Consider the following 8,115-nt stretch of genomic DNA (forward strand, 5'->3'; position numbering starts at 1 on the left):
TTGCTCCTGCAGGCATCGAAGCAATAGGTATCTGATAGGTAGGGAAAGAAGCACCTTTATGGGGGTGTGCAGTCAGAGTGGTCTATTTATGGTCTGTGTGCCACACACAGCACTATCTATACCACTGTGGTGCACACACAGAATCTAGAAAAATTAAATCCCCCCCAAATAAAGAATCAGGCTTTCTTGAAGGGGGAGTCTGTTTTTAGAGGGGACCAAACAACAGTGGAGTACACAGTTAACAATCAATGGTGAGACACTTGGAATGGTTAGCATTAGAAGAGGCATTCTCCAAGGGGACTCACTATCCCCTCTGTTGTTTGTAATCGCCATGACCCCACTTTCACAAAAACTAAACAAAACAGGCCTCGGATACCAAACATCTAAAACATCCAGTAAAATCAACCATCTGCTGTACATGGACGATCTGAAGTTGTATGGAAAGTCCCAGTCAGAAATCGAATCACTACTAAACACTGTCCGTATATTCAGTAGCAATATAGCAATGGAGTTTGGACTAGACATGTGTGCTGCATTAATAATGAACAGAGGAAAAATAACAAAAACAGAAGGAATAGAACTGCCCAATGGAAGCAAGATCAAGAACCTGGAAGAGAAAGAACCTTACAAATACTTGGGCATTCTCCAGGCTGATAACATCGCACACACTGAAGTTAAAAGAAAAATTGGAAGTGAATACATCAGGAGAGTTAGAAAAATCCTCAAGTCCAAACTCAATGGCGGGAACACCATACATGCCATAAACACCTGGGCTATACCTGTTATCAGATACACTGCAGGAATAATAGACTGGACCCAGGCAGAGCTAGAGACGCTGGATCGTAAGACCAGGAAAATAATGACCATCAATCATGCTCTGAACCCCCACAGTGATGTAGATAGGCTATACCTCCCTTGCAGCTCAGGTAGAAGAGGAATGCTGCAAGTCCATCAAACAGTAGAGGAGGAGAAAAGAGGCCTTGAAGAATATTTATTTTTATTTATTTATTTTTACATTTATATCCCACTCTTCCTCCAATGAGCCCAGAGCAGTGTACTACATACTTGAGTTTCTCCTCACAACAACCCTGTGGAGTAGGTTAGGCTGAGAGAGAAGTGACTGGCCCAGAGTCACCCAGCTAGTTTCATGGCTGAATGGGGATTTGAACTCGGGTCTCCCCGGTCCTAGTCCAGCACTCTAACCACTAAACCACGCTGGCTCACTATATAGATAGATAGATAGATAGATAGATAGATAGATAGATAGATAGATAGATATAGTGAGCCATATATATATAAAGGACAGTGAAGAAGATGCATTCAAATGGTCAATAACGCAAAACTATTCAACACCAAAGAAAGAAAGCAGGCCTACAAGAAAGAACAAGTCAAGAACCGAGCAGAAAAATTGAAAAATAAGCCCCTGCATGGTCAATATTTGCACAATATAACTGGAAAATCAGACATCACCAAGACCTGGCAATGGCTTAAGAATGGCAACTTGAAGAAAGAAACAGAGGGTTTAATACTGGCTGCGCAAGAACAGGCACTAAGAACAAATGCAATAAGAGCAAAAGTAGAAAAATACACAACAAACAGCAAGTGCCGCCTTTGAAAAGAAGCAGATGAAACAGTGGACCACCTAATCAGCTGTTGTAAAAAGATCGCACAGACTGACTACAAACAAAGGCATGAAAAGGTAGCAGGGATGATACACTGGAACATCTGCAAAACATACAAGCTACCTGTAGCCAAAAATTGGTGGGACCATAAAATTGAAAAAGTGGTAGAAAATGAAGATGTTTTTACATCTTTTTATTTTTTTTTTTATTATTATTATTATTATTATTATTATTATTATTATTATTATTATTATTATTATTATTATGGAACTTCCAACTACAAACAGACAAACATCTGCCACACAATACACCAGATATAACTGTAGTCGAGAGGAAAGAAAAACAAGTTAAAATAATCGACATAGCAATACCAGAGGATAGCAGAATAGAAGAAAAAGAAATAGAAAAAATCACCAAATACAAAGATCTACAAATTGAAATTGAAAGGCTGTGGCAGAAAAAGACCAAAATAATCCCAGTGTTAATTGGCGCCCTGGGTGCAGTTCCAAAAGACCTTGAAGAGCACCTCAACACCATAGGGGCCACAGAAATCACCATCAGCCAATTACAGGCTTTACTGGGAACAGCCTATATTCTGCGACGATATCTATAACAACAGCAACAACATTGACAATAAAATTCAGCCTTCCTAGGTCCTTGGGAAGGACTTGATGTCTGGATAAAACAAACCAGTCAATAACACCTGTCTGACTGTGTAAATAAATAGTAATGATAATAATGAAATAACACATCACACCCCAGTTATTGCGAGATGGAGGGTGGGGGAGGGACCAAATAAAGAAGGAATAAAATTCCAAGTAGCACCAAATTAAAGCCTGGGAGCTGCTGGTACAATTTTTAAAAATGGGGAGTGTGAATCACAGCACCCCAGTTATTAAAGGGTGCTGGCAATGAGAGAGAAAATAAACCACACAAGGAAATAAATGCCAAACAGCACTCAGTAAAGCCACTGGGCTGCTGGTACTATTTTAAAATAATTGGCGGGGGATAGCACAGCATCCCAGTTATTAAAGCCACTGGGTGTGGGGGTGGCTACAAGCAAGAATAATTAAATAAAATTCTAAGCATCAGCCAGTTAGAGCTACTGGTGCTGCTGGTGCAATTTAAAAAAAATAGGGGAGAGGGAATAAAACAGTTGTCATTGCAAATGAAAAGGATTTTTAAAATGAGAGATTCAGAAGATATGCCTCTTGCCTCTCTCTGCACTCACTGGGGTGGCAGGCAGGTGGGGTGGGGTGGCAGGCAGGCAGGAATGCCCAAACCAGCACCACTACTCTGCTCTCAGTGCTGCTGCATTCTCTCTCTGATGATCCTCTCCTGAGGCTCAAACAGCAATGGCTCTCTCTGCTTCCAAACAGGCCCTTATATAAATTTTGGAAACCCTTCCTTTGGCCTCCCCCTCCCTGTTCCCTCCCCCTAGCCATTGGGGGCACAGATGCCCATGCCAACACTTAATTTGAATGACAACAGGCCAATCAAGAAGCAAGGAGATCTCAAACCAATCAGAAGCCAGTGCCAGAAACCCAATCAGCTGTAGGGATTCCCTGAATGGCAGTTCAGTCCCCCAATGGCAGAGCAAAGCCAGTTTGGTGAGAAAGCAGCAAAGCAAGAGGTCTGGAGACAGTTCTTTAACTATGAAGAACAACAAGGATTTATTTAGAAGTACAAAAGGACGGGAATGCTGAGGTTAAGGCTGAAAGGGGAGAGAGACTAAACAAACAGCCATCTCTGTGGAGACAAAAACGGAGACTAACACTGAAAGAACAAATAGGAGGGGTGGGGTCCAGCACTTTTATCCATGACCGCTCCCCCAGTGTTTACTATGAGATATTGCAGCTGAGAGCTGATGCTGCCAGGGTCCTAGCTCCAACACTCCTTCTCATCAGCTCGTGCTGTTGTCTCTAAGTTCCAACTTCTCCCTCAAGGTTTTGAAATGGTCCCTGGGCAATGGCTTAGTTAGCACATAAGAACATAAGAACAGCCCTGCTGGATCAGGCCCAGGGTCCAGCTAGTCCAGCATCCTGTTTCACACAGTGGCCCACCAGATGCCGCTGGAAGCCTACAGGCACATCTGCTATCATTTGTTCACTTGGACAATACATCAATTTTACAAGTCCTTTTTCTTGTTCATTCAGCACATAATGATATTTTGTTTCAATGTGTTGTGTTCTAAATTTAATTTTCTCAATTTGTGAGATCTGGGTGCAGCTTTGATTATCCTCAAACATCTCAGTGGGTATTGGTTCATCTGTGTTGAAATCCGACATTAGGTTGTGCAGCCACGCTACCACTTGACATGCTTGAGTGGCAGATACATATTCTGCCTCCGTAGATGAGAGAGCAACTATTGACTGCTTGCAGCTACGCCAACTGACTGCTCCACCTCCATCAAAGAATACATAACCACTGGTTGACTTCCTCAGCCCAATCTGCATCCATATAACCTACTAATCTGGGTCCACTTCTAGCAGGCAACTTTAATTTTAGATGGATTGTCCCTTTTAGGAACCTGCCTAGTCTCTTTACTGCAGTCCAGTCATCTTTGTGGGGTGTGCTTACTTTCCTGCTCAAGATTCCCACAGATGCAGCTATATCTGGCCTTGTCATCATAGCTACATATAAAAGTTTTCCAATCGCTGTCCTGTACTCACTGTTGACTGGCAGTTGTTCACTCTCCTCCTTCTCTTTTAGATAACCTTTTCCATGGGTGAACTTGTTTCTTTGGCCTCTGTAAGTCCATAATGCTCCAGTAAATAATTTATTTTCTGTTTGGGGTTAAGCAAATAACTTCCATCCTCTTCTCTCGCTATGTGTATCCCAAGATAGTGTGAAACAGGCCCAAGTTCTTTTACTTCTATCTCACTATTCAGATGCTTTATTATTCCAAGGCTGTCCTCTATTTTCTTAACAAATTATCAGATCATCAACAGAAGTAAGTATATAGGTCCATCTGTTGTCTTTGAGCCTCGAGTACAGGCAAGGGTCAGCCTTTCCTTGGGTAAATCCCTCATTGACTAGCAACTGGTTTAATTTGACATTCCAGACTCTTGAAGCCTGCTTTAGTCCATAGATACTTTTCTGCAGTTTACATACAAGTTTTTCTTTACCAGGTTCCACAAATCCTGGAGGCTGCTCCATACAAAAATCTTCTTTGATGTCTCCATGAAGAAATGCAGTTTTTATGTCTATGTGACCCACTTGCATTTTCTTTGCTGCTGCAATGCTTAGGAGTGTCCTTACTGAGGTGTGTTTTACAACGGGAGCAAATGTCTCATCATACTCTTTGCCATATATTTGCAAGAATCCCTTTGCCACCAGTCTCACTTTGTAATACTGAACATCTTCTGCATTTTGCTTAATTTTAAAAATCCACTTGCACCCCACAGTCTTTCTTCCCTCGGGTAGCTCTGTGAGTGTCCATGTGTTATTTTTGTGTAATGATTCCATTTCTTCTTTTGCAGCTTCCTTTCAGTTTTGTGCTTCAGTTGCAGGTCAACTTCCTTCAACTTCCTTCCACATGCTTGGTTCTTGAAGCCTGTAGGGGAAGAATGGCAATTCAGTCCCCAAGTAGCAAAGCAAAACCAGTTTGGTGATAAAGCAGCAAAGCAAGAGGTCTTGAGACAGTTCTTTAGTATTGAAGAACTACAAGGATTTATTTACAGAAAATATTACAAGCAAATGTGGGAAAGCCTGCAGCTTAATTTCAGCTGTAGCTCATGGATGAAGAGAAAGACCAAAACAAACAGCTATCTCTGGAAAGACAAAATGGAGACTGACACTGGAAGAACAAAGAGGGAAGGAGTCCAGCACTTTTATCCATGACCCTAACTGCCCCCGCCCCACTATGAGATATTGCAGCTGAGAGCTGATGCTGCCAGGATACTAGCTCCAACATCAGCAAGGGAAAGACACGGAGACAAAATGGTGTCCACAGCACAAATCATGTGAATTGATTTGCAATTAACTTGGGGCAATTTGATTCACTCTCAAATCAGCCCCTTCTTTTAAGGGGCAATTCTATTCATAAGGGAATCCGTGAATCGCCCCAATGCATCACAAATCAATTTTCACACAATCATATCGCACATAATGACTGAGCAAGGAGGAGGTGACACCCGAATAATGGGGTCAGGAAGCTAAGAATTCCATGCTGTAGCAGCCAGCCCGGATGCAGATGTGCTGGAGCTGTGAGCTACAAAGGCAAGTAGAGCAGGATGGAATACTTCTGATGCTACTCCCTTCACTTACAGAAGGAAACAGGACCACTTCTGAAGAAGCCTGCCCTGGATTACAGAACCACTTCTCAAGAAGTCTGCCCTAGATTCCTCAGAGTTGAGCAACTATAGGCCTGTCTCCAACCTTCCATGGCTGGGCAAGTTAATTGAGAAGGTGGTGGCCTCCCAACTCCAGGCAGTCATGAATGAAACTGATTACATACCGGCTTTCGGGTGGGCTATGGGTTGGAGACTCTCTTGGTCGGCCTGATGGATGATCTCCAATTGGCAATTGGCAGAGGAAGTGTGACTCTGTTGGTCCTTTTGGACCTCTCGGTGGCTTTCGATACTATCTTCCATAGTATCCTTCTGGAGTATCTGAGGGGGTTGGGGGTGGGAGGCACTGCTTTGCAGTGGTTCCACTCTTTCCTCCTGGGCAGATTCCAGATGGTGTCTCTCGGGGACTGTTGTTCTTCAAAAATGTTGTTCTTCGGTATTGTGTCCCTAAGGCAGGGGTGTATCTACTATTAGGCAAGGGGAGGCGGCTGCCTGGGGGCCCCCATGCCTCGAGGGGGCCCCCAGAGGCAAGTCACATGACTATATATTGTGAAGTGTGTGTGTGTATCAGCGAGGGGCCCATTTTAAAATTTTGTCTCTGGGCCCACTCCAGCCTTGTTACACCCCTGCCCTAAGGGCTCCATATTATCTCCGATGTTGTTTAACATCTACATGAAACCACTGAGAGAGATCATCAGGAGATTTGGTGCAGGGTGTTATCAGTATGCTGATGACACCCAAATCTATTTCTGCATGTCAACATCATCAGGAGAAGGCATAACCTCCCTAAATGCCTGCCTGGAGGCAGTGATGGGCTGGCTGAGAGGTGAGACTGAATCCAGATAGGATGGAGGTACTTATTGTGCGGGGTCGGAACTTGGGAGATTATTTTGATCTGCCTGTTCTGGATGGGGTAACACTTCCCCAGAAGGAACAGGTATACAGTCTGGGGGTGCTTCTGGACACAAAACTCTCCCTGGTATCCCAGGTTAAGGCAGAGGCCAGAGGTGCCTTTTATCAGCTTCGGTTGATACGCCAGCTGCATCCATTTCTTGAGATAAATGACCTCAGAACAGTAGTACATCTGCTGGTCACCTCCAGACTTGACTACTGCAATGGACTCTATGTGGGGCTGCCTTTGTACGTAGTCCGGAAACTGCAGTTAGTTCAGAATGTGGCAGCCAGGTTAGTCTCTGGGTCATCTCGGAGAGACCATATCACTCCTATCTTGTAAGATCTATACTGGCTGCTGATAAGTTTCCAGGCAAAGTACAAGGTGTTGGTTATAACCTATAAAGCCCTAAACAGCTTGGGCCCTGGGTATTTAAGAGAACACCTTCTTTGCTATGAACCACATCGCCCACTGAGATCATCTGGAGAGGTTCGTCTGCAGTTGCCACCGGCTCGTCTGGTCGCTACTCAGGAATGGGCCTTCTCCATTGCTGCCCCGAGGCTTTGGAACACACTTCCTGCTGAAATAAGAGTTTTCCCATCTCTTACCACTTTTAAAAGGGCAGTCAGGACACATTTGTTCACCCAGGCTTTTAATTAGATACTGTTTAAACTGTTTTAATAGTTTTAACTTTTTAAATTTTAATTGTTGAAATGTTTTAATCTTTTTATTGGTTGTTTTTATTGTCTTGTAAACCACCCAGAGAATTTGCATTTGGGCGGTATAAAAATATGTTAAATAAATAAATAACCTGCTGCAAGGGAAGCCAAACCGATTTCTAAAAGTAACACTGATCAGAGGGTTTATGTACATCCCTAGCATAACCTTCACAACACAAATATCCTGTGCCAAAGAATATTATTAATTGAATTTATATACCACTTAATATTGAAATCTCTAGGCGGCTTACAGAATTAAAACATAATATAAAATATAAAACATTGAAAATACAGAAAAAGATAAAATAGATAAAACACATTAAAAAAATTTAAAAAATAGTAATATATCAATAATAACTGGGATATTTATTTATTTGTTTGCATGCTTCACCAGATGTATGAAAACCTGTGCTGGTTCATACTGCATATTAGTCTAGAGATGCAGATAAATGGAGGGGGATAAGACCTGATGGAAGAGAAACACTGATCAGAATATGAATTCATATTAACATTGTTCCTACAAATATTAAAGTATTCATCTAACCTAAACTTTGTTTCCTAAACAGTAAGGTACTTTTTAGAGAGGGGAA

This window comes from Hemicordylus capensis, chromosome 5 (genome assembly GCF_027244095.1).
Source record: "Hemicordylus capensis ecotype Gifberg chromosome 5, rHemCap1.1.pri, whole genome shotgun sequence".
NCBI classification, from domain to species: domain Eukaryota; kingdom Metazoa; phylum Chordata; class Lepidosauria; order Squamata; family Cordylidae; genus Hemicordylus; species Hemicordylus capensis.